At 50.3% G+C, this 26822-nt stretch overlaps 1 protein-coding gene across 2 annotated transcripts in view; it reads left to right on the plus strand.

Moving 5' to 3' along the window:
- Positions 1 to 26822, plus strand: part of NPHS1 (NPHS1 adhesion molecule, nephrin) — a 387780-nt gene that overhangs the window by 70225 nt on the left and 290733 nt on the right. The gene's annotated exons all lie outside the window — the stretch shown is intronic.

The following is a 26822-nucleotide window of genomic DNA, read 5'->3' on the forward strand; positions in this document are numbered from 1 at the left end:
TGGGCTGGAACTGGAACTCGGCTTGGACTCAGCATCTTGGCTAGAACTGGAACTCAGCTTGGACTCAGCAGCTGGGCTGGAACTCGGCTTGAACTCAGCATCTTGGCTGGAACTGGAACTCAGCTTGGACTCAGCATCTTGACTGGCACTGGAACTCGGAGTAACCTCAACATGAAGTGCCACTCGGACAGGAATCCGAGGCTTAACTGGAGGCGCCACTCGGACTGGAATGGGAGGCTTGACTGGAAGCGCCACTCAGACTGGAATGGGAGGCTCAGTTAGAAGCGCCGCTCGGACAGGAATCCGAGGCTTGACTGGAAGCGCCACTTGGACTGGAATCGGAGGCTCAGTTAGAAGCGCCGCTCAGACAGGAATCTGAGGCTTGACTGGAAGCGCCACTTGGACTGGAATCGGAGGCTCGATAAGAAGCGCCACTCGGACAGGAATCCGAGGCTTGACTGGAAGCGCCACTCGGACAGGATTCAGAGCTTGGCTGGAACTGGACCTCTGAATGGACTCCGGAGCAACTCGGCTAGAAGCGCCCCTCAGGTTAGACTCCAGGTAAGCCTGGAGCTTGGGACTCTCAAGACCCTTTCTTTCAGTGGCAGCATCCAGGGTATTCCACAGGGCTGGACAGGAGACCAGTAGGCGGCGGTATTCGCAGAGCAGGGTAGAAGGGTCAATAGCAGAAACTGAGTTTACAATGAGCCCAAGCTGCCGGATACGCTTTCTCTCTGCTGAAGCTTCAGGACGCTTCTTTAAGGCTGGATCAGATAAAAGCTTCCCACGATATTCATAAAGTGTCATGAAAGGATCAAGAACAATAATGAAGCTGGAACCAACCTTCACACGGGAAACAGGAACCAAACCTGGGTGGTGACCCGGATTGCCAATAGGGGCAACAGTTCTAGGCTGGAAACCCAGTGGGTAAAGTGATCTTGCCGAGCTCATGGCCTTTGCATTCTGTTGGGCTTCTCATTGAAACACTGGGTTTGTGAGCCCTTGGGCCACTGCCGTGGAGCAGCAGTGGCAGGCAAAACCACCCCCCAAACCAGAGACCAGGCAGAACAGGACTGAAACCCCTGACTAGAGTTGCAGCTGAGGCAAACAAGCTGGAACAGGCAGAGCAGGAACAGCTAGACTTCACCTGCGCTTGACCGCCGTTCCCCAGGTGTTGAGCCCCTGGGGGACTTACCGGACAGGGCAGGAACTGGATACCAACTAGGCTGAACAGGGACTGAGGGTCAGAGGGGAAAGGAATATACATGGGAAGCAAGGCAGAAAATTGGGCTAGGACTCACAGACAGACAATACAGGAAGTGGACAGGCTAAAGGACAAGAACTGAAAGCTGCCAAGCAGCCACTGAAAAGGGTACAAAGACAGGTAACAGCAAGGACTGAGAGCTGCCAAGCAGCCACTAGGGAAAAACACTGACAGACAAGAGGGCAAGAACAGAAAGCTGCCAAGCAGCCACTAAGAAGGGAACTAGCAGTAAAAGCTACCATCTAACCTACACATAAACTAACTAGGGACCTGACAAGAAACAAGACTAGAAAACAAGCAACAAAGTACAAGCTAACTACACAAAGACTAGACTAGAACCAGGCAAGGATTTCAGACAAGAAACAGAATAACCAGAAGTGCAACAGAGCACACCAACATACCAGGGACCTTAGACGATGCAAAGGCAAACACAGAAGTTTCCAGGTGGTTAATAAAGCCCATCAGCAGCTGAAGTTCACTGCAGGAATCACAAGGCAGCTACGGGTGCTGTTCAGGCACAAACAAGAAAAGCAAGTCTGGCAGCCCTGAAGATCTGGACCGGACGGGGCTGAAGTCTGGAACGTGTGACAGTCCATAGCAGCCACTAGTTCTGGCCACCAGAGGGCGAGGTGAGCACAGACAAGTGACAGTATGCCATCACTACAGATAGATGGGCTTTACAAATCATTGATCACAGCAGCAGGATAAATTTCATCAGTATTTCTCCAACAAAAGGACTGATGGTGGTATCCAAAATTCCATGCCATTTTACTCCTCTTCTACAGAGGGAGCTACAAGCTATTTTACAAAACAACACCATAGTCAAAGTTCCATCTGCCCACATCCCCAAAAAGTTGGGGGGGGGGGGGGGAGGGTCCCTCAGACTCATCCTTGATCTGAGAGACTTCAACTTATTTGTCAAAAGAGAAAAATTCAAAATGAATACACTAACCATGATTCTACCACTCAAAAGCTTCCCTAGTCCTTAAAGATGCCTATACTCATATCCCCATATATTCAAGCCACTGGTAGTTCATCTGATTCACATTACTCGACCTCCATTTTCAGTATCAGGTGCTGCCATTTGGCTTCGTCTTCACAAAATGTCTGATGGTGGTGATGGCCTACCTCTACAAACTCTGCTGTTTCATTTATCCTTATCTAGAAAATTGACTTGTTTTAGCCCTTTCTCCAGTGCATTAATAGTTACATTACAAGAGACAATTATCACTCTATGCAGCTTGGGGTTTCTCATTAGTACAAAGGTAATCAATAGAAATAAAATAAATCATAGAAGAGAAAATAAGATAATACCTTTTTATTGGACTAACAATACATTTTTTGATTAGCTTTCAAAGGTAACCCTTCTCACTCTCTCATCAGTACAAAGAAATTCATACTGCAGCCAGCTCAACATATTCATTCCACAGGAGCAGATCTAGCTGCCAGAGCTTTTCTTCCTGAAGACCGTTATCAGACACCTTTATACTTTTGCAGCAAGATCTCCACAGTCAGCTTGATTGCATCTCACAACATTGTCACATTATTGGTAGTCACTGTCCACGTTGTGTCCTTTGCAAGGTAGTACATGAAACCTCTTCAATGGCATGCCAAATTCTACTAGAACCAAAATCAACTTTTGTCCAACAGGACCCCTCTCACTCATATGATCAAATGTGCCTTCTATTTGTGGCATAGGCCACAAAATTTTCAAGAGGGATGTTCTTTTCAGCTGCAACAGCTAGTGATTCTTATCATAGATGCATCCTCCTGCCTATCCAATCTGTCCACTCTGGGCTTATGGACTATTTTTAATGCTCTCAGAACTTTCTGACCTTGGCTGAGGGATGAAACAGTTCTCGTTTGCATAATCAAGTAACAATGTTTTACATAAATAAAAGGGATGTTCAGGTTCTTACCCTCTATGCTAGGAAGCACTGAAGATTTGGAGCCTTGCATTGTCTATGCAGATCAACCTTCAAGTCTCCTACCTTCCAGGTGACAACAATTAGATTGTGGACCCCCTGAGCTTCAATTTAGATCCACACAAACGGTCCCTCAACTGGTCAGTAACTCAGTCTCTCTCCCACAGATGGGGAACCCCAGCTGTGTATCTGTTTGCCTCACCAGAAAATACCAAATGCATTCTTTTCTGCTGTATGAGACCAGCAGCTCAGTGTCTCGTACATGATATTTTGACCTCTTTTTTGAAAATATCTTTATTTGAGTCAGAACAGAAGCTGCAGTGTACAACTACCAACAAATTGCACAAAACATGACAAGCCCGTATGATGCTCTGCATTAATAATAACACCCCACTGGTCTAACTGCCAGACAACAATGCTAAATCTATAAAGCCCAGCTTAAAAAACAGTAACCAAACCAAGCATCGAAATCGCTTCTCTCCAACTTTTCTTATAATTATCACCCTTCCCCCATCCCCCCTTCCCCCTCCCTCTCCTGTCCCTATTCTCCACATATCACCGTCTCCAAATGGAGTTCCGACTACTAGGCACACTAGCCTTAAGGAAGACTCACTCCCGTACCCGGGCTTGGCAGGGAGTACATCCGCCAAAGGTCTCGAAACACATTTTGCCTCCTAGAGGTGCTAAGGGAATATTGAAGTTCTACCTACTCTGCCATTTCCTTCATTAAGCCATGCCACTTGGCTAGCAGTGGGGGAGACGGATCCACCCATGATTGTAAAATGCACTGTTTAACCAATAGGGTGGCCAATAATACAAATTGGCACTGAGCTTCCGAGAGACCCGCCCCTCCGAGATGTCTTACTTCTCCTAGCAACAACAGGTTATATGTCCACTCAAAAGGCTGCTGTAGCAATCACTCTAAGGTCGCCAGGGAGTGTGTCCACAGTTGTGTCAGCTCTGGGCATTCTAAAAAGGAATGTAGTAAGGTGCCCACCGCAGCATGGCATTTCACACATCGATCATCTTCCCAAAGTCCCATCTCCCTACCCCTCTGCCGTGTAATGTACACCCTATGGAGTATTCGAAACTGGATATCCTGCAGGGCCGCATTAGGAGTGACTTTAGAAATAGCCTCAAATGCCTCCCCCTTCTGTTCCCCTGTTACTATATCACCAATTGTCTCACTCCACAATGATGCCAACCCTTCCAGATACCTAGCCCCCTCCCCCCAATTCATTATAGTTTGATACCACTGGGAAAGGCTGTTTGAGGAGGCTGGCATAGCTAGAAACACCTTGTCAAGGGCCGTGAATCCCACCGGGGACCCCGCCACTTGTGCCAACTTTGAACAGTAATCCCTCACCTGTAAAAATTGAAAAAATTGCTTTTGAGACAGGTGCCATGCTCGTCTGATGGTCTTGAAGGTAGGAAAAGACGAATCTCCCAGCTCCAGCAGATGTCCTATATACTGGCATCCTCCTTGAGCCCATGAGCAGAAAGCCCCCCTGCCTGGCCAGGAACCCAGGGTTGTCTACAAGGGAGAAGAACGGGTATCCCTTCCCTGCACCCCCAATAATTCCTTTCCACCATTTCCACGCTTTCCCCAGCACTTTACCATAAGATCTCCGCCAACCTCCTAAGACAGAAAGCACATCAAAGGGAGCACACCACCCCTGCCAAAAACCCGGTGGCGCATACCTGGAGTACTTAGAGTGACATTCGTGAATCCACCGTAAAAGAGTTGCCACATTATACATCCTAAGATCTGGAAGGCGTAAACCTCCCTGCCTGCTGGGTCTAGACAGCTTAGCAAAAGCAATGCGAGGACGCCTAGCATGCCAAATAAATGAACACACCATGCTGCGATATAGCCCCTCCTCTCGCCGTTTCACCCACAAAGGGAGCATCTGAAGGGGGTATAATATCTTGGGAAGTAGCACCATTTTAACCAGTGCTATGCGATCCCTAAAATTTACCGGTATATCCTTCCACTGTCCACACAACCGACGAACCGCCTCCAGTTTTTCTATGACATTTTTCCTGTACATCCAGTCAAAATCCGAACTAAGATAAACTCCCAGATATTTAATCCCTGTGTGGGCCCAAATCAGCGGGAAATCCGCCAGTGTAGTGCTAAAGCAGGGAGACGAGACAACTAGAGCCTCAGATTTCCCGAAATTAACACACAGCCCCGAAAAGACTCCAAACATCTGTATAAGCTCCATCTCTGCAGGTAACGAAGTCGCTACGTCATCAAGCAGCAGTAACATGTCATCCGTGAACATGTTGATGCGATACTCATTTTTACCCATTCTAATCCCCTTCACCCCCCCCTTCCTGTCGTATCCGAGCAGCCAAGGGCTCCAGGGTCAAAACGAACAACAGTGAGGAGAGCCCGCCCCAGAGAGATGCTGGCTGTGAGAGCATCATTGATAAGAAATTGAGCCGTTGGGTTACTATATAACACCCGCACCCAGTCTAAAAAGGCTCCTGAAATGCCAAATCGTTGCAGAACCCAAAACATATACTCCCATAAGACCTTATCAAAAGCCTTCTCAGCATCTAAACTGGCCACTATCCAGCTTATTTTCGAAAGAGAAGGCCAGCCATCTTCCGACACAAATCGGGAGATGGCCGGCCATCTCTCAAGGCCGGCGAAATCGGTATAATCGAAAGCCGATTTTGGCCGGCCTCAACTGCAGTCCGTTGCGGAGCCGGCCAAACTTCAAGGGGGCATGTCAGAAGGGTAGCGAAGAAGGGACAGGGGCGTGCCTGGGCGTGCTTAACAGATGGGCGCCCTCGGTCGATAATGGAAAAAAGAAGGGCGTCCCTGGCGAGAATTTGGTCCACTTTATTTGGTCCCTTTTTTTCAGGTCCAAGTCCCAGAAAAGTGCCTGAACTGACCAGATGACCACCGGACTCCCCCAGTGGCCACTAACCCCTCCCACCCTCAAAAAAACAACTTTAAAAACTTTTTTTTGCCAGCCTCTATTCCAGCCTCGGCGAAATGTCATACTCAGGTCCATCGCAGCAGTATACAGGTTCCTGGAGCAGTTTTAGTGGGTGCAGTGAACTTCAGGCAGGCAGACCCAGGCCCACCCCCCCCCCCCCCACCTGTTACACTTGTGGTGGAAAATGGGAGCCCTTCAAAACCCACCCAAACCCACTGTACCTATGTGTAGGTGCCCCCTTTCACCCCTTAGGGCTATGGTAATGGTGTAGAGTTGTGGGGAATGGGATTTGGGGGGGATTTGGGGGGGCTCAGCACCCAAGGTAAAGGAGCTATGTACCTGGGAGCTATTTTATTTTTAATTTTTAGAAGTGCCCTCTAGGGAGCCCGGTTGGTGTCCTGGCATGTCAGGGGGACCAGTGCACTACAAATGCTAGCCCCTCCCACGACCAAATGCCTTGGATTTGGCCGGGTTTGAAATGGCCGGCCTCGGTTTCCAATATCGGCGAAATCCGAGGCCGGCCATCTCAAACCCGGCCATCTCTGACATTTGGCCGGCCCCAATCGTATTATCGAAACGAAAGATGGACACCCATCTCGTTCGAAAATACGATCGGCCTCGCCCCTTCATGGCACCGTCCTCGGAGATGAGTGCCCTTAGAGATGGGCGTCCCCGGTCAAAAATGCCCCTCTATGGCATCCCCCGACCTACACGCCCCCTCCTGCAAAATCCTGCAAACCTTCAAAATATTAACCGATGCAAAGCGCCCTTTGACAAATCCAGCCTGGTCCTGATGCACCAGCAAGGGAAGAAACTCTCCTAAACGATTACCCAGAATACTTGCCAGAATCTTAAGATCTTGATTTATTAATGAGATAGGTCTGTAGGATCCCACCAACTCCGGGTCCTTTCCTGGCTTCGGCAGCACAGAAATAAAAACATGATTTAATGATGGACCCATTATCTGAGAGTCCCGAATACTATCGCACATTCCTATAAATGAGGGTATACAAAGATCTTGCAGAATTTTATAAAACTCAGTTCATCTGGACACTGTGCCTTTGCCAGCTTCAAGTGCTTAATCACCTCCTGTACTTCTCTCCCCGTTATAGGCGCGTTTATCTTATCTACTTGCTCCGAAGCCAGGCTCGGAAGCTGCAAGTGCTGGAAAAAAGCCTCACATTCAGGGCCCGGATAAAAGCCTGATTCATACAAAGAGGCATAGAATCGTGAGAATTCGCCCTGTATAGCTTCCTGAGAGCTAATAATCCTTCCCCCTGCATCTTTCAGCCTAGCAATATAACCTTTACCAGAATGCAGCTTAACCAGGGACCAATAACTTCCCAGTCTTGTTGCCCCACCTGTGGAGCCTATACTTATAAAGTCTGATACTATATAGGGCTCGTGCATTCAATAACCTCTGCATCTCCTTCCTCCACTCTCCATAAACTTGCTTGTTCTCCTCCTCCGGACGAGCCATATACCTCCGGCTCGCATCACCGAGTCGACCCCCTGCCAACACTAAATCCTGATCCTGCTTCCTGCGCTCCGATGTTGTATAGGCAATAAATTTCCCTCTAATAACTGCCTCCCAATATACCCACGACCCAACATATTCCATCCTATTCTCAGCCTCGTATTCCAGCCAGGCCTTTCTTAGATAAACTTTGAACTCATTACTCTGGTACAGTCCTGGATTCATATGCCACCGAACTGACCTCATCCTGGAATTCATCAGATGTCAGCCCACACTGGGGCATGATCTGACACATCAGCCTCTCCAATAAACGCCTGCTGCGCAGCACTCAGCAACGCTCCCAATATCAGCACGTAGTCCAGTCGAGCATGAACTTGATGTGGGTGTGAAAAAAAGTAAAATCTCGCTCTTCCTCATGCAGAAGGCGCCATAGGTCTACCAATGCCAGCTCCTCAATCATATAGTTAAATCCCTTATGGGCATGCTCCTTCAAGGGTTGTCTAGGCGGCTTACAATCAATGGAAGGGTCACTTGTGATATTGAAATCACCTCCTAATACAATGGAATATTCATCCAACGCCGCCAACTTTGAACGAAGTTGAAAGTACAAAACATTTTATACTGCTTATCCCAGAAATAGTGGATTTTCCCCAAGTCCATTTAATAACGGTCTATGAACTTTTCCTTTAGGAAGCCGTCCAAACCTTTTTTAAACTCCGCTAAGCTAACCGCCTTTACCACATTCTCTGGCAACGAATTCCAGAGTTTAATTACACGTTGAGTGAAGAAACATTTTCTCCAATTCGTTTTTAATTTACTACATTGTAGCTTCATCGCATGCCCCCTAGTCCTAGTATTTTTGGAAAGCGTGAACATATGGACCATATGTGAGTAGTACTCAAGGGAGTGGAATGTCTCTAGCAAACCTTAGAATTCTCACTTTGAATGTATATGGGATCCACTCTCCTGTGAAAAGAACCCAACTTTTACAGTATTTAAAGCGTTTGAAGGTAGATGTGGCACTATTACAGGAGACTCACCTAACGGGTAGAGAGGATGTTAAGCTACATAGGGATTGGGTGGGGGAACTTTTCTTTGCCTCCTTTAGTGGTTGCCAGAGAGGGGTGGCACCGTGGCGGTATTGATAAAGAAATCCCTGGCTTTCACGTTACATGACATTATTCAAGACCCTGAGGGGAGGTGGGTAATTGTCACGGGTGTCTTACAGGGGGCAAAGCTAGATTTGTGCAGTCTTTATGCTCCGAATGTATATTCAGTATGGCAATACTTATGTACTTATGAGTCAGATGGGCCCCCCAGCTAGGCCCCTCTAATGGCTCTCTTCCCCCCCCCCCCAAACTCTATGTCCCATCTATTCATTAGCCATCCTCCCTCTTGTGGAGACCATCCATCCCACCCCTGTCCCCATACCCTGACCTCAATTACAACTCCCCCCTCCCCCCTCATTCCCCCCCTCTCTATCAGCCAAACCCATCTGCCCCCACAACAAATCCCAAGCAACTGCCCCAACATTCATACCTCACCCGCCTCCACACAACCCTTACCCCTCCCTGCTCCCAACTACCCCTCCCCCACCCAAGGCTCACCCCCATCCTTAATACAGCAATAAGAACGGCAACAGTGCCTAGGGTAATTTTCTCAAACCAGCTCCTCGATACTCAGTATAGCCGAGCAGCCAACTCAATAATAAAGTTCAACAGTCAGTAGGTCCAACTCCCCTGTTACCCCAGTATTAATTCCGCGTACCACGGCCATCATTTACAGTGCCCCCTGGTGCTATCTAACAGTCTAGATCCTTAGATTACAAATTGCTAATGTCGAATACAACTCTCCCCTCACCCGGTCCATACATCTCAGTTCAGAATGATCCCTCTGGTCAACAGTGCTCTGCTAAAACCTGTCCATGAATGCTTTGAGATCCAAAGGGTCAGTGAAAAATAAGGTCTTGTTGTCGTGTGTCACACGCACCTTCGCTGGGTACAGCAATGCAAATCGAATCCCTTTATCGTGCAGAATCTTGCAGTGTTATCCCATTCACCTCCTCTGCTCTGATACCCGAGCCGAATAGTCTTGAAACAACAAGATGCACGCACCGTTGTAATCCACTGACCGGGCCACCCTATGTGCTTGCATTAGCCTTTCTTTGTCAGAGTAGTCCAGAATTTTTGCCAATACTGGCCTCGGGCACTGATCCGCATCTCTAACTACCCCCACTCGATGCACACGTTCCACACGCATCTGGCCCTGTAAGTGTTCTACTTTTAAGCGTTCAGGCAGCCATCTGACAACAAAATCCCTTAAGTCCCTGTCCTGTACAGATTCCGGCAAGCTGATAATCCGGATATTACTACGCCAGCTTCTGTTCTCTAAATCATCTGTCATCTGGGAGAGTGTTTTTGTCAATGTCTCCATCGCCGCCATTCTTCCTTCTATGGTCTCCGATCTATCCTCCTGTCGGCTGATTTGCTCCTCTGCTTCCTGGAGGTGCACCGCTTGCCTCTCCAAGTTCTCATTTATAGTATCCACCGACGCTTGTAACTTTGACAGTCGGTCATCGAGCACAGCCGTGAGCTTCTTTGTCAGCTCTCGTATTGCCTCCTCCTGTAGAGTTACCACAGCGGTGTGAGTGGGGGGGGGGGGGGGTCGCCATCTTGGAAGTAGATACTGGTGCGCAGTCCGGAGCAGGCCGTGGCGTTTTCGCTGGCATGCCCCGTCACCCCGCAGCAGTCAGGCATCGGGCTCTGTCCTCCAAAACTTCAAGAAATTCTGCGCAGGATCAGGTGTAATACGCCCCCGTGGGGGTAGAAGAAGTAGATAAATTTGCAGGTGAGAAATACTCGCGGAGCGGACCAGGGCTTACAAGCATCCTCTCAGCCTGCCAGCATCACGTGACCCCCGATATTTTGACCTCTTGATGAGGAATGGTCTCCTATATGCATTTCCACTTTTCCTGTCATATCTTGAGTCATCTAGAAGATTGTTTGAGATACAGTTTAAGACATTCTTGTTGCTTCATACTGGCCATCTTAATAATAGAATATTATGAGGTTCTTCTAAACCATCTTCTCCAAAACTGGAAGAATGTAGTTTAAAATGTTGTTATCACTTAAAAAGGTCTGTGTGAATCACTGCTGATTGTGTGCACCTACCAGGTTCTTGACAATTTTTTTCAAAATCAAAATCATTAAAAAAACACTTAAATATTCTCAAATTTGCTTAAAAATACTAGGAGGGGCATTTTTAAAAGAACGTCCAAGTTGAATTGGGACATCCTGCTCTTAACATCCAAAAAAGAAAAAAAATCCATCTCACAGCAATTTTTGAACAGGAAAGACATCCAGATTTACGTCCTTACAATGGAGATGTCCATCCTGAACAACATTTTACAAAGTGAAATGTTTACATAGAAACAAAGAAAAATGTAGGCAGATAAATACCACGAGCCCCCGCCCCCCCCCCCCCCCTGATATTCAGCCGGAAGCGGTCAGAGTTTTTTAAAAATGCTGATTGTCGTCGGCTAAATTATTCCCCAATATTCAGTGCTGGGGCCACATCCGGGCACTGGCACAGAATATCGGTAGATAATTTTGGGCAGGGTGGGTGCTGGAACTTACTTGGGCCTGGCCGATATTCAGCCAGGACCTGCATAACAGTTATACGGCCTGGCTGAATATTGGGCTGGGACCTGCATACAAATTTTAAAAAATTCCCAAGTGTCCTTTCCTACACCCCGACGATGTCCTTCCTTCCATTCCCCTCCCCAGCCCTAACCAATAAGAAGCGCCCCCCCCCTGAAATCCCCCCAGCCATCCAGGTCCAGCAGTGGTTGGTAGGGAGAGGAGCACAGCCCCCTTGCGGCATTGATTCAAAATAGCTGCCGCGACCTTTTGTGGTGGCTCGTGGTACTTTGTGTGGTACTGAGAGCTGCCACAAGAGGTCATGGCAGCTATTTTGGAAGGTGGTACAAGGGGCTATGCTCCTGCCCCAGTGACAACCGCTGGACCACCAGGGCCCCAGGGGGGCCTACCTGGATGGCTAGGGGGGGGGTGGGGGCTTTCCGGGGGAATGGGTTCTTATTGGCAAAGGCTGAGGTGAGGGAGCATTGACAGGGGGGGATGGGAGAGAGCTGCAGGTTTTTTTTTTTTTTAAAGTTATGCAGGTGCCAGCAATATTCAATGCTGGCACCCGCATAGCTAAGCAGTCTTATTTAGGACAGCTTTTGAGCTGTCCTAAATTAAGCTGCTTAGCTATGCGAGTGCTGGTACTGAATATGGCCAGCACCTGCATAACCTTGGGTATAATCTTGGGCTCCTTCCCAGTGCCACCCCTGATCTGCAGCTTAATATCCCCACTTTGGCGGCAGGAAGTAATTTAAGTGGGCAGAAGAGGCTTCTGCTCACTTAAATCGCATATTGGCTCCCATATGGCCTAACCAGTCTGCCCATCCATGCCATCTACTCTCCCTATCACTCCCTTAGAGATCATATGCACTTTCCCCAGCTCTCTTGAATTCAGATACTGTTTTCATCTCCACCATTTCCACCGGGAGGCCCTTCCACAAATTCACCACCCTTTCCATGAAGAAATATTTCCTCGGGTTACTTTGGAGTCTATCCCCTTTCACCTTCATCCTATATCCCCTCATTCCAGAGCTTCCTCTCAATTGAAAGAGACTTGCCTCCTGTGCATTTATGCCACGTAGATATGTTTCCATCATATCTCTCTCCCGCCTTTCTTCCAAAGAATACATATTGAGATCTTTAAGTCTGTCCCCATACTCTTTATGTCGAAGATCACTGACCATTTTAGTAGCCGCCCTCTGTACTGAGTCTCTCCTGCCCAGTTAAATTGCTTTGAATGTCGACCCCTGAGTGTTTATTTACTGTTGTGTTTAATGTTATATTAGATGGTATGGTTGATTTTTGTATACAATTATGCAATTAGAAAAGAGGTATATAAATCAGATGAAATGAAATGGTGTCATTTTCTTGTATGGCTGATTCGTTTCAAATGAACACATATCTACTAGTGTCCCATACTTTGAGACACCTTGGGGCTGACAGTCAAAGAGGGGCATTTTCGAAAGGGACGTCCAAGTTGCGATTTGGACATCCTTGCAAAACGGCAAAATCCAGTGGCGTCCATCTTTCATTTCGAAAATACCGTCAGGGGCATCCAAATCCTTAAATTTGGACGTCCCCAGATTTGGACGTCCCTAGACAAGGATGTTTCTGACTTTCGGCGATTTTCGAAACCAAAGACGTCCATGTCAAAAATGTCCTAATGCAAGCCATTTGGACGTGGGAGGAGCCAGCATTTGTAGTGCACGGTCCCCCTGACATGCCAGGACACCAACCGGGCACCCTAGGGGGCACTGCAATAGACTTCATAAATTGCTGCCAGGTACATAGCTCCCTTACCTTGTGTGCTGAGCTCCCCCAAATCCCCCCAAAACTCACTACCCCCAACTGTACACCACTACCATAGGTGAAGGGGGCACCTAGATGTGGGTACAGTGGGTTTGTGGTGGGTTTTGGAGGGCTCGCTGTTTTCTCCACAATTGTAACAGGTAGGGGGGGTATGGGCCTGGGTCCGCCTGTCTGAAGTGCACTGCAGTACCCACTAAAACTGCTCCCGGGACCTAAATGTGCTGTCATGGACCTGAGTATGACATCTGAGGCTGGCATAGAGTCTGACACGACATATTTTTAAAGATGTTTTTTGAGGGTGGGAGGGGGTTAGTGACCACTGGAGGGAGTAACAGGAGGTCATCCCCGATTCTCTCTGGTGGTCATCTGGTCATTTCGGGCACCTTTTTGTGCCTTAGTCGTAATAAAAACACATATGGGTGAAAACGTCCAAGTGTTTGTCAGGGACGTCCTTGTTTTTTATTATTATGGGTCAAGGACGTCCAAGTGTTAGGCATGCCCAAGTCCCGCCTTCGCTACGCCTCTGAAATGCCCCCTTGAACTTTGGCCATCCTTGCGATGGAGTGCAGTTGGAGACGTCCTAAATCGGGTTTCGATTATACCGATTTGGACGTCCCTGGGAGAAGGACGTCCATCTTCCGATTTATGTCGAAAAATGGACATCCTTCTCTTTTGAAAATGAGCCCAAAAGTCATCTGAAAATTGATAACATCAGTGTCTATGAAAATGTGCTGATGCTGAGCGACTACATTTAGCATTTCACATCTGAGTGGTCCAGGGATGAAGTGAGGCCACAGGATGAAGGTTAGCTGGCTTTCTGTGCTAGTCAGTTAATCTAGGTCGTTGCAATGGCTGGTTAAAACCTAGCAACTAAAAAAGAGTGGCTAATTTTCAGCCACAAATTTAGTTAGATTTTTTTCTTTTTTTTAAGTGAATGAATTAGTTGCCCTTCTGAAACAGGCTCGGAAATCAGGAGACGAAAGGCAAATTGGTTCCAAAGCAATGCAGCTTTTATTGCTAGCAATGAACAGCACTGAGTTCTCTCTCAGGATACTGTGTGTCAGAAATCATCTGACACCTACATTTATACTTCCCTGCTGGGCCTGCGCATTAGGCCCCTTATACATCACAGTTGACATGCGCAGTAAACATTTGTAGTTCTCACATTACACATTTGTAGTTCACAGTACATACACATGTCATAATACTGAAATGATACTGGCTAGGGAAACGAAACTTAGCATCTTGCTGTACACACACACATAATACAAAGCTCCTTTCTAGCAGAGGAGATAAGGTTCGTTAGGCTCAGAGATGCAGGGTGGGGGTTAGCAACACCCTCCAAGGCCATCTATTCATGTGGCGTCTAGTGCAGGCTGGTTTTCTGTGTGCAAGCCTTGCCAACTACAGTTACAAGCTGTTTATCTAATGCATCTGCATCCTGTCTCCCACAGATAGGCATTAAAGCAGCAGGAGCTGACAAGTTGTGGTTAAGGCACAGTACAAGAGAACTTAAATGCCCAATACATTAAAGTATGGAGTATGTCCAAACGGGCAGAAGCAGAGGTAGTAAGCACAAGTAAAGTCCATCAGTAGTATACACAGAGCTTGAGGTTGTCCTGTTGGTTTAGTAGTATCCAGTGTTCAGTGATCCACTCCTACAATTCCCCCCTTTTGATACTTGAACATCCATTCTGGTGGAGAGTATCATCTCCATAAGCCCTGGAAGGGAAAAGAGAGACAAGAAAAGTTAGCAGAGAGAGGCAATAAGAGAGCCTTAGGCCCTTGCGCAGCCGCTGGTTACTTCGCCGGGGTTGAGACGGAGGGTCCCTAGTGGAGTCCCCCCCCCCCCTTTGTAGCCGGACTTATGCTGTCACAAGGGCATCGGCCCGTTGATAGCCTCGGGGGAACAGAGTTCTGCTTCATCCACATCTGATTGTGGTATGGGGGAATACATCTGGAGGGCCATAAGTTGGGCGGCTGCCCGGCGGTCGGCGATGCTTTCCATGGTGGAGCGGAGACACCTGAAAACAAGGGGGAGAGACAAGGGTATTAGTAAGCAGGACAACAAGAACAGGCCACCCATGACAAGGATACTCTTGAGACTCCCAGAGGTCGGTAGCCAGTCGGTTAAAGAGGATGTCCAATCCCAGGCGCTGTTCCAAGTTTGGACAGGGACGTGAGCCAACTTTACCATCCGGTCAGTGATCTCCCTGATGACGTGACTCTGGTCATCAATCTGCAGGCAGCAGTTGCTGAGATTAAATTTGCCGCACACCCCGCCCTCCTGGGCTAAGAGGTAGTCAAGAGCCAGGCGGTTCTGGTATACTGCGGTAATCAATTTGGTGTTTTGTCGCGCCAGGACGTTAAGTGCAAGGGCCGAGTCGTTAGTGAGTATTTCGAGCACCGCCTGCAGACGGATAATGCGATTCAGCATATAGATAGGGGTACGGTACCCATACGTGCCATCTTCAGCCCACGTGGCCGGCCCATAGTAATGAATGATACGTTCTGGTGGCCACTCGTTGTCCTTCCAGTCTCCTATCTGGACCTTGGGCTTGCTGTCTCGAGGGGACCGTTTACGCCTGCCTATGTTTCCAGGCCCCTGTTCCATATAGAGAGGTATACCTAACGTCTCGCCTACGCGCAGGGGCAGGAGAAAGAAACTAGGTCGGACGGTGCCCAAGAGACAGGTGCCGTACCAGCGGGCTGGGAGCTGCTCATAGGCCCTGCGACCACAAATGTAGTAGTAGCCCTCCGGGGCTATCCATTTAAGGGAGGCGTTGCCCCCGTATGTCCAGGTTGTATTCAGTGTGGGTCCGGTCCAAATGGGCACCGGGGCGGGCAGGTTGTCCGTTTGCCACCAAGTGGTTCGGCTTCCATTAAACTGGAGGACCCCCGTGCAAGCGGAATCTCCCACTGGGACGGAATAGCGCTTCGAGGGAGCCCGGCTAGCGCAGAGGGTACCTATGATGTTGGTCCTCAGAGCCCATTCATAAGGCCTCGGATGCCGGGGAAAGGTAATGTTGGTAGCGTTGAGGGCGTCCCATATGTGCTGGTGAATCTCCTTCGCCTCCCAGGGCCATTGCTCACCCATATCGGTGCCTCCGCAGACGAAACAATTGGCAATTCCTAGGGAGAGGGCAATGTTTTCGGCCAGGTTGAGGAACATGTTCCGAGCTTCGGGAGAAATGGGGAACTTAGTCGCTGCCTCCTCAGCGCGAGCAATTTCGTCGAATACATCCTGGTACCCGACAACCGTGGTCTGATAGTGTGTGGGTGCCTTCTCCTCATGGCTCTGGCTGATGGTGATGAAGGTTATAGGGTCCGTTCCGGCCCCGTCGATGCCAAAACCCCAAGTTTGTCTCCAGGGGGTCCCAGGTCCCCTTAGCGGCCATTCAAGGAGCACGGTGTTGTCAGAGCCCCTGCGAATTTCACCTAGACCGGGACATCCGGGGTATCCGCCTCCTGTGTAGGCACACACTCGTTCCCATCCCGAGGTCCGGGTGTCTGCTGCACAAGGTAGCCAAGACCAAGGGGATCCATATCTTCCGTCTAAGGTAAGGGGGCAAACATACTTGTGATCATTCGCGTAGGCCTTGCGCCAAGCTAGACTTCCGCACTTGTGGGACCAGGGGTGTCTGTCTATAGCAACACAAACGTCAAAGGTAAGGGTAGCCACAGTTTGAGTACCACCTGCAATAATGCGGGTGGAATTTACGTAATACAGGACGCCATCTCCCTGGACTCCCATAGATCCGACATACTGAGGGAGCCCCACACTGAGGGTGACATTGTAGTATCTTGGCTTGACTGGGCTGTGGCAGATAGTGAGGTTGTTCTGGAGGCACCTGTGGAACTGTTGGGGTCCAGTCGGGGTCGTAATGGCACAGACCGGAAGGGACCGGCAATCGCCTTCCGGAGGCTGTGATTGATGAATGAGGGTGGTGACCAGGTGATATCCCCCCTCTATGCGGTGACGTACTGAGCGCACACACTCAGTACAGTTCTGGCTCAGGGTGGTAGGATGGCTCGGGGCTGGGCAAAGGAGGATGATGAGGAGTAGGTTGAGCATCATATGTACGGGGGGAGGTATCCAAGTCTCTGCAGTAGGAAGATAAGGAGGCTTAGGATGACGGCTCCAATAAACAGGGAGCCAAAGACGCAGTGGGTCCAGTAGCTGAGCTTCTGTTGTTGGGTAGGCATGGACCTGGCTCACTTCCTCGTTAGGGTCAGCCGTAGTGGAGCGTCAGGATGTTGACGGGCAGTCCAAACTTTAGGTGTGCCGCCGGTAGGCGCAGCGGGTTTCAGCCTGGTCCAATGTATCCACACGGGACTTCCTGCAATTTTAACAGCGGTTGGGGTAGTTAGGAGAACAAGGGAGGGCCCTTTCCACTTGGGCTTTAGACAGTCAGATTCATCCCACTCCTTTACCCAGACTTCATCCCCCACCCTAAACTGGTGTGTAGGACTAGTAAGGACCAGGGGACCTACACTCTCAGTGTACTGTTGGATGTCCTGCACTACCTCGCGTAGGGCCTTCATCTGTTTTACTAAGGAGCTCTCGCCCTGTATCTGCAAGGAGTCGGGAAAGGAGGGTAGTGGTGGTGGCCTGGCGTACATCATCTCATAAGGAGTAAGGCCTGTAGCCTTGGGGGTGCACCTAAGATGCAGCAAGGCCAGTGGGAGCAGGTCGGGCCATTTGGCTTTGGCTTCTTGGCATAGCTTGGCTAGCTGGTTCTTCAGGGATCGGTTAGCTCTCCTCCACTATTCCACTGCTCTGGGGTCTCCAAGCACAATGCAAACTTCCAATCGAGGCCCAGTCTTGTACTGAGCTGTTGTGTAACTTCGCTGGCAAATGCAGGGCCGTTGTCGGAGTTTATCTGCTTAGGGAGGCCGTATCTCGGCAGGATGTGATGGATCAATAAGGAGGTGACTTCTTTAGCCATTTCCGTTCTGGTACACACGGCGACAAGGATGGCTTTGTAGCCCCGGGCTGGTGGGCATATGCGTGAAGTCAATCTGGCAGACGTGAAGGGGCTGGTGCCTGGAGGACATGTCCTGGCGTAGGACCGGGTCCCGTCCTTGGGTTGTTACGAGCACAAGTCGCGCATTGGCTGGAAGCGTTTTTGGTCCACAGGGACAGCTTGTTGATGTAGTAGGTCTTCTCGAGCAGGGCGCCCCCAGGGTGTCCCTGCCCAGGTGGGTGCGGTTGTGGGCCTCTTTGGCCACCGTCCAGGCCAAGGCTTCGGGTATCCATATCCGACCATCCTGTAGTACCCACCAGCCATTTCGCGACTCCCAGGCCCTCTTGCCGGGCCCACTCAATTTCTTGTGGGGCATAGAATGGGGGTCTCTTGGGGGAGGTGAAGGACGAGTACGGGGTCAGAGGAATGAGAGAGGTAAGGGAGTTGACATTGCCCTTTTTGCTGCATCATCCGCCCGTATGGTTTCCCCGGGCGATAGGGTCCGTCCGGCCGTGGTGGGCCCTGCAATGCATCACAGCTACTTCTTTGGCTTCCACACTGACTCGAGTAGTTGACAGATCTCAGTGGCGTTGCGAGTCCCCTTCCCTTCAGCGGTTAGATATCCTCTCTCTTTGTACAAGGCCCCGTGCACCTGGAGGGTGAGGAAGGCGTATTTGGAATCGGTGTAGATGTTAACAACCTTTCCTTCAGCCCACAGGAGGGCTCTGGTGAGGGCGATCAGTTCCGCCTTCTGGGCTGACGTTCCGGGCGGCAGAGGCCATAGCCTCGATCACATGGTCCTCAGACACAACAGCATAGCCAGCTCTTCGAATTCCCTCTATTACTTGGCTGCTTCCATCGGTGAACAGGGTGATGCCCCCTTGCCAGGGTTGGTCCTTGAGGTCAGGTCTGCTAGAATGCACAGTGGCCATTACCTCTTCACAGTCGTGGAGTGGTGGTTCAGGGGCCGGAAGGAGAGTAGCGGGATTAAGGTTAGTTGTGTCCAGGATCCGTACCTCCGGATTTTCGCACAGGAGGGCCTGGTATTTGACCAATCGGGAGTTGGTCATCCATCTGGGTCCGTGGCTCTCGAGTAGGCCGCGGATGGTGTGGGTGTAGTCACAAAGAGGGTTTGGCCAAACGTGAGTTTATTGGCCTCGTGTATCAGCAGACAAGCCGCCGCAATGCTTCGGAGACACCCCGGCCATCCTCGTGCCACGTTGTCCATGCCCTTGGAGAGATATGCTACAGGGCGTTGCCAGGTGCCGACCAGTGTGGTAAGGACTCCAAGTGCCAATCCTTCTTTTCGTCGATGAACAAGTGGAACTGCTTGGTCACATCTGGCAGTCCGAGCGCTGGTGGGGCCACAAGGGCCTCCTTAGGTCCTGAAGGGCTTCAGTTCGTGTTTCTCCCACTGGAGGTTTTGGCCCTCGAGTTCAGGTCCTTTCAGTTTGGCGTACAAGTCTTGGGTCAGAACAGCGAAGTTAATGATCCAGATCCGGCAGTACCCAGCTGCTCCTAGTAATGCCCGCAATTCCTTCTTATTTGCAGGAGTGGGTTGGTTGCGGATGGCTTGGGTTCGGGGGGTACCGAGCCTTCGGGTTCCTTCTCGGAGGTGAAAACCCAGGTACTCGACTTCGATCTCACATATCTGGCCTTATTTCGGCTGGCTCGGTACCCCTGGGCTTCCAGGGTTTTCAAGAGGTAAAGGGTGGCTTCTGCACAGTCCGTGTACGTTTCACGGGCCACCAACAGGTCGTCCACGTATTGAACGACCGGCCCGTACTCGTCCTGATACGTTTCAGGTCCTGGGCAAGTTGGTCACCAAAGAGGGTAGGCGAGTTCTTGAATCCCTGGGGAAGCCGGGGTCCATGTAAATTGCTGCTTATTCCCAGTCTGTAAGTCTTCCCACGTGAAGGCAAACAACTTCTGGCTGCGGCAGCAAGAGGGATGGAGAAGAAGGCGTCCTTCAGATCAATGACACTATACCACTTGGTCTGGGCTGGCACTTGGGCTAGGATTGAGTAGGGTTTGGTACGAGGGCGACTATGTCGGCTACCTGGTTGTTGACTTTCCTCAGGTCCTGGACGGGTCTGTACTCTGATGTTCCTGGCTTCTTAACGGGCAGCAATGGGGTGTTCCACGCGATCTGATCGGTTTAAGGACCCCTTGTTGAAGGAGTTTCTGTAGATGAGTTTGCATACTATGCCGGGCTGCATAAGGGATGTGGTATTGTCCTTGGTTGACGACTTGAGCATTTGGTTTGAGTTCAATCCAGATGGGGATGGCGTTAACGGCCAGTCCGCCGGGGTTCACTTCTGCCCATACGTCGGGCACCCCAGCCATTAGGGCCTTCCTCTGCCGTGCGAAAGGGGTGTCCTGGCAGTAACGGCAGTCGTCAGGGCCTGCAATTAGGGGGGCGTGTAGTCTCCATTCTTCCCGCACAGGGCAGATAAGCGTCACCGGTCGGTCTTCAAAGTGAGCTTCTACTTCACCCGTAGTCTTGAACTTCAAGGTGGCTTGGAGCTTGCACAGTAGGTCTCGGCCATCAGGGGACTGGACAGTCAGGGATATGTATGAACTGGTGAGACACCATCGTCCCTCCGATCTGGACTTGGCGTTCCTTGAGGAGGGGAGCAGTGAGTGACTTCCCAGAGGCACCCACAATCGGTATGGGTTTCTTTCGTGGCCGGGGCTATGGCAGTGGTGAGAACAGATCGTTGGGCCCCAGTGTCTAGTAGGGCCTTCATCAACTGCGTCCCCACCCGATCTCCACCAGAGGGTCAGTGGGGACTCTGCCCTCCCGGTCCCTTCATGCAGTATGGTCCCGGGTGGCGTCAAGGGCCATCTGCCATTCCTGTTGTTCGACTCGTCCCCGGCCGCGGCCCCGTCCTCGTTGTCCTTGTCTGGGGCCTCTGGGGCGGATCGTCGTCCTCCTCCTCTCTCTTCTGGTCTCGTGGCTTCTCCGGGCAGTCCGCCCACCAGTGCCCTTCTTCCCGGCAATTAGCGCACTGGTTGCGTCCTATGGGGGACCGTGTTCCTCTCCCCCTTCGGCCCCTGCCTCTGCCACGCGGTCTGGACCCCAGCGTTCTTCCAGCACCGTGGCCAGCACATCCGCATTCTCCGCATACCGTCTGGTCGACTCCTTCCGGGCTTCGGTCTTCTCTTCTTGGTCACGGTATCCGAATACGCGATCAGCTATGGCTTTCAGTTGGCTGATACTCATCCCTTCAAATCCTTCAGTCTCTGGAGTTTTCTTCTTATGTCCGGTGCTGACTGACTAACAAACTCATGACCACTGTAGGGACGTTTTGGGATCTTCGGGATTTATCGGGCTATGTCTCCTAAATGCGTCCATAAGGCATTCAAGGAAATCCCCTGGCTTTCGTTCTTCTGCTGGACTACATTGTGGATTTTGCCCATATTGGTAATCTTCTGTTTCCCCTTTCTTAGGGCCGCCAGGTATGCCTGCTGATACCGGCGGATGACGGTTTGGCCCTCATCGGTTCGGTAGTCCCACGCAGGGACCGCGGTGGGCACTTCCGTGTCTAGAGGGTTCTGCAAGTTGGCATGGCCCGGGTTGGCGTCCCGAACGGCTTGTTCCATATTCTGTTGTAGGAGACGGCGTTCTTCAGTGTCAGAATGTGGGCGCTCAATTGCCTGAGGTCACCCCATGTGGGATTATAACTGTATATGATGCCTTCCACCAGCTCTATCAGCTGTTCGGGTTTCTGGTCATACGAAGGCCCATGCAGTTTCCAGTTATACAGGTCGCACTGGAGAAGGGAACGTGGCTGTAGACGTCGACTGATGGGCTGGGCTCCTGCCGTCGGGTTAGGGGTATAGGTCGTAGATTGCCGGACCGGGTATAGGTCGGTCACTTTCCGCTCTCCGGTTGGAAGGGAGGGTGCTTACCGGACTCGATTGGGGGAATCGAGTAATTTTCTTTACTACCCTTTGGCTCTTCCTGGAGGTTGCAGGACCTGCACCTGTTGTCTCGGGTGGTTTTTGGCCGGGAAGTGTCTTCAGCGTCCGACGCGGACTCGGAGGCCCCGGCGTTATCCTGGCCCTCTGCCAAGTCCACGAGGTCGGGATATATTGGGGGCATAGGGAGGGGGCGCAGCATCATCTTACGTAGGCCTCCGTCGTAGCAAGTATTGGGGCCCTCGGAGGTATCTTTTCGGGCGAGCCCTGAACTTTCCCTCGGGTTCCCTTCAGGGGTTTCGTTCTGGGAAGTGTACTGGTGGTACGGGGCGTGGCCTTGGTCTTAGTGATGGTAGTGCGGGGCGTGGTCTCTGGGGCTTCATGCTGGGGGCTGTCGGCCTTAATGGGGGCGGTCCCCGCGCCTTCAGGACGGCAACGGGTTGCCGGGGTTTTGGAGAGCGAAGGCAGGGTCTGCAGGGCCTTGAGTTTAGTTTTGCGCCCCTTTCTTTGGTTTAACCACCATGAGGGCGGCCTTTTCTACCTTGCATTGGCCCAACCCGGCGGATCCCGGACTACATCCAACCACGCTTCTATATATGGATGTCCTCGGGACAGCCTGGGTTCCCCTCAACTATAACAATATTCATGACCGCCGCCACCTTTTCATACTCAAATGACCCTTCCGGGGGCCATTCAGCAATCCCTAGCCCGGGCCACATAAATTGACATCGCTGTATCATCCCGGCCCTACTGCATTTATCTTGGTCGAACACTTCGCTAAAGTGTTCCGTCATTAAGTCTAAAGGTGTGGATCCACCCCCGCCCATCCTAACCTGAGTGCCAAAGGATAGGAGACAGACAAAGGGGGAAAAGGATGGTGGAGGAGTAAGGGGGTCCTCGTTCCACCGGACACAAAGGGTCAACACTCGGCCTGACCGGAACGCGGTCTCCCGGCCCGGAAATGCAAGCCCACTCACACAACTTTCATACGCCACAGAAACCCTCCCGTCGGTTCCTTCGCCAAAAGCCTAGTGAGGTTTCGGGACCTAGTCCGTATTAGTCACTGGCTAAGAGGGTGATCAAGCCTCTTCTTCGGTCCTTTACTGGGCCGGTCACTACGTTGAGTATACTCGTCTGTCCGTCATCGTTGCAGGCCGCGCCGTCGGTGCGCTTCTCTCCGGAGTCGGAAAAGGTGCCTTGCCGGAACCACACAGCCCTACTTTCAGTCGGCCGGAATCGATCGGCCCTCCGCCAGGAGATGGACGCTGAAATCAGCGGTGGCCACTCACCACCTTCTCGGGAGGGGGGTCGGGGACCCAATCCGGCTGCAGTGGGGAGGGGAAAGAATATAATCCGATTTCCCTTTTGTACTCCTGGCTGGCTCGCCACTGAAACAGGCTCGGAAATCAGGAGACGAAAGGCAAATTGGTTCCAAAGCAATGCAGCTTTATTGCTAGCAATGAACAGCACTGAGTTCTCTCTCAGGATACTGTGTGTCAGAAATCATCTGACACCTACATTTATACTTCCCTGCTGGGCCTGCGCATTAGGCCCCTTATACATCACAGTTGACATGCGCAGTAAACATTTGTAGTTCTCACATTACACATTTGTAGTTCACAGTACATACACACTCATAATACTGAAATGATACTGGCTAGGGAACGAAACTTAGCATCTTGCTGTACACACACACATAATACAAAGCTCCTTTCTAGCAGAGGAGATAAGGTCGTTAGGCTCAGAGATGCAGGGTGGGGGTTAGCAACACCCTCCAAGGCCATCTATTCATGTGGCGTCTAGTGCAGGCTTGGTTTTCTGTGTGCAAGCCTTGCCAACTACAGTTACAAGCTGTTTATCTAATGCATCTGCATCCTGTCTCCCACAGATAGGCATTAAAGCAGCAGGAGCTGACAAGTTGTGGTTAAGGCACAGTACAAGAGAACTTAAATGCCCAATACATTAATGTATGGAGTATGCCCAAACGGCAGAAGCAGAGGTAGTAAGCACAAGTAAAAGTCCATCAGTAGTATACACAGAGCTTGAGGGTTGTCCTGTTGGTTTAGTAGTATCCAGTGTTCAGTGATCCACTCCTACACTTCTACAAGTGTAATATATGGTAAGATATATGAAATGTTTTTTTTTCCTGGGGCTCTGTGGGGGGCTGTTCCAGGGTTTTGGTGGATGGTGCTGGCAGGAAAAGGTTTAAAGTTAGTTTAGGAATTTTTAATAGAGTTAAGTGAAGAAAGTGTGAGATACGGTAATGGAATTCAAACATGCGTGGATAAGCATAAAGGAATCCTGTGCAGAAGGAATGGATCCTCAGAGCTAGTCAAGATCGGGAGGCGGGGCTGGTGGTTGGGGAGGGCGGGGATAGTGCTGGGCAATTTATACGGTCTGTGCCAGAGCCGGTGGTGGGAAGCAGTGTTGCCAGGTGGGCGGTTTTACCGCCCAATTGGGCGGTTTTCCGCGACCCGCCGCGGGAAATTTTTGCCCGCGGCGGGTTGCGGTTTTTTGGGCGGTTTTTTGGCCGGCTTTTCGGCCGCGGTGGGCGGGGTTAGTGACGTGGGAGGCGGGTTAGTGACGTTGGGAGGCGGGTTAGTGATGTTGGGAGGCGGGGTTAGTGACGTGGGAGGCGGGGTTAGTGACGGGGGAGGCGGGGCCGATGACGGGGAGGCGGGGCCGATGACGGCGGGGGCGGGGGTGATGACGCAGGGGCGGGGGTGTCAGGGGCGGGGTTTGAGTTTGGGCGGGTTTTGGGCTGGATTTGGGCTCCTTTAGGCTGTAAAAAATTTTTCCACCTGGCAACCCTGGTGGGAAGCAGGACTGGTGGTTGAGAGGCAGGGATAGTGCTGGGCAGACTTATACGGTCTGTGCCCTGAAGAGCACAGGTACAAATCAAAGTAGGGTATGCACAAAAAGTAGCACATATGAGTTATCTTGTTGGGCAGACTGGATGGACCGTGCAGGTCTTTTTCTGCCGTCATCTACTATGTTACTATGTTTCTTAAATATGGTTTTATTTTACAAGAAATAACCCATGATTAGGTGGGGATTGTACTATAAAATGTTTCTTGCTGTTTTGGGTACAGGTCAGGTTAAAATTGACTTTAAAATTCTCTATATAGTAAGTTTTGCATTAACTTCTATGGGGGAAGGGAAAACAGCCAAGATTCTAAAACATCTAAGAGAAAAAAACAGTATTTTCCTGACAAGCTGATTGGTTGAGGGATGTCAGATGTTCCTCTAGGGGGGGTGAGTTGCTAGGGAGACGTGTGTGAACTGAAGACGAGGGCTGGCTGAACAGTGTTGCCAGGTGGGCGGTTTTACCGCCCAATTGGGCGGTTTTCCGCGCCCCGCCGCGGGAAATTTTGCCCGCGGCGGGTTGCGGTTTTTTTGGGCGGTTTTTTAGGCTTCCGGGCGGCTTTTTGGGCGGCTTTTGATTTTTTTCGGCCGCGGGGGGCGGGGTTAGTGACGTTTTTGGGCGGGGTTAGTGACGTTTTGGGCGGGGCCGATGACGTGGGAGGCGGGGCCGATGATGTGGGAGGCGGGGCCGATGACGGGGAGGCGGGGCTGATGACAGGGAGGCGGGCCCGATGACGTGGGAGGCGGGGCCGGTGACGGGAGGCGGGCCCGATGACATGGGAGGCGGGGCCGGTGACGGCGGGGGCGGGGCCGGTGACGGCGGGGGCGGGGCCGGTGACGCGGGGGTGGGGGTGTCAGGGGCGGGGTTTGTGTTTGGGCGGGTTTTGGGCTGGTTTCTGGCCCAGATTGGGCTGGAAAAAAAATTTCTACCTGGCAACCCTGTGGCTGAACATGGAGAGAGAGATGGCTGTGAGCATGGAGAGAAAGGGAATAAAACGTTTGCTGAGTGTGTGAAATGTAAGAAATAAAAGTATATATTTTATGGCTTTAAAGTGAAATAAGTGATAGGAAGAGTAATTTAGAGACAGGCTTATGTGCCAGTTACTGAAAGTGAGCTGAGGTGAGTGTGAATGTTCCAGTGTTAGCATTGTATTTCAAGGGATAAACAGTGATTTACCATTTTGGGCGAGAGAGCTGTACTACTAGAAAGCTGTGAGAAAATTTAAACCATATTAAATTTGGTTTTTAGTGGTGAAGAGGTACTGTATGTTTTTGCATACAGTGAATGGATGGTTAAACTATAGGGAATTTAAGGTAATGGAAGGTACTAAGTGGACACATGGCTGCCTACTCATTTTAGAATAGGGAAACAACAGTGAGAAATAGGTTTGTAGTGAGAAAACCTTTAACTTATTTTATTTCAATTAGAGAGTGTGGCCACAGTATTGAGAATGGCTTAATTGTCACCAGAGTGGAGTCAGTTCCTGAACAAGCACAGGGAGTTTAAGCTTTTGCTTCCCTGATTATTTCTTTATAAGTGAGGTTTAGGAGGAAGAGATCGGGGAATTATCCTCTGAAGGGTTCCGGCTGAGCTCCAACGCAAGAAAGACCTCACCTAAATAAATTCAACCACAGCTAAGTGACATTTGCAAAGGGGTTGAAGGGCATATTGTTTTTTTGGTTACAACATTTTAAGGGAAAACTAAAGAACAGAACACATCAAAGATAAAAAAAAAAATCCATGTTTTCCTGACTTGCCTAAGTGTTCTGGGTTCAAGTGAGATCACTGCACAAACATTCATAATACCCATAAAGACTCAAATAAACAAATATCTGATTTTGATAAAAAGACAATTTAAATATTTATCTGAAAAGGTTTTTTTCTGCCTTTTTAGGTGATTTTGTTGAAAGAAACAGAAAAAGTTAACTGTATACATGTAGTTCTACATTGGAATGTTGAATATGTTAGTGCAGTTCTATTAAGCTACACACTAAT

This window comes from Microcaecilia unicolor, chromosome 8 (genome assembly GCF_901765095.1).
Source record: "Microcaecilia unicolor chromosome 8, aMicUni1.1, whole genome shotgun sequence".
Classification (NCBI taxonomy): domain Eukaryota; kingdom Metazoa; phylum Chordata; class Amphibia; order Gymnophiona; family Siphonopidae; genus Microcaecilia; species Microcaecilia unicolor.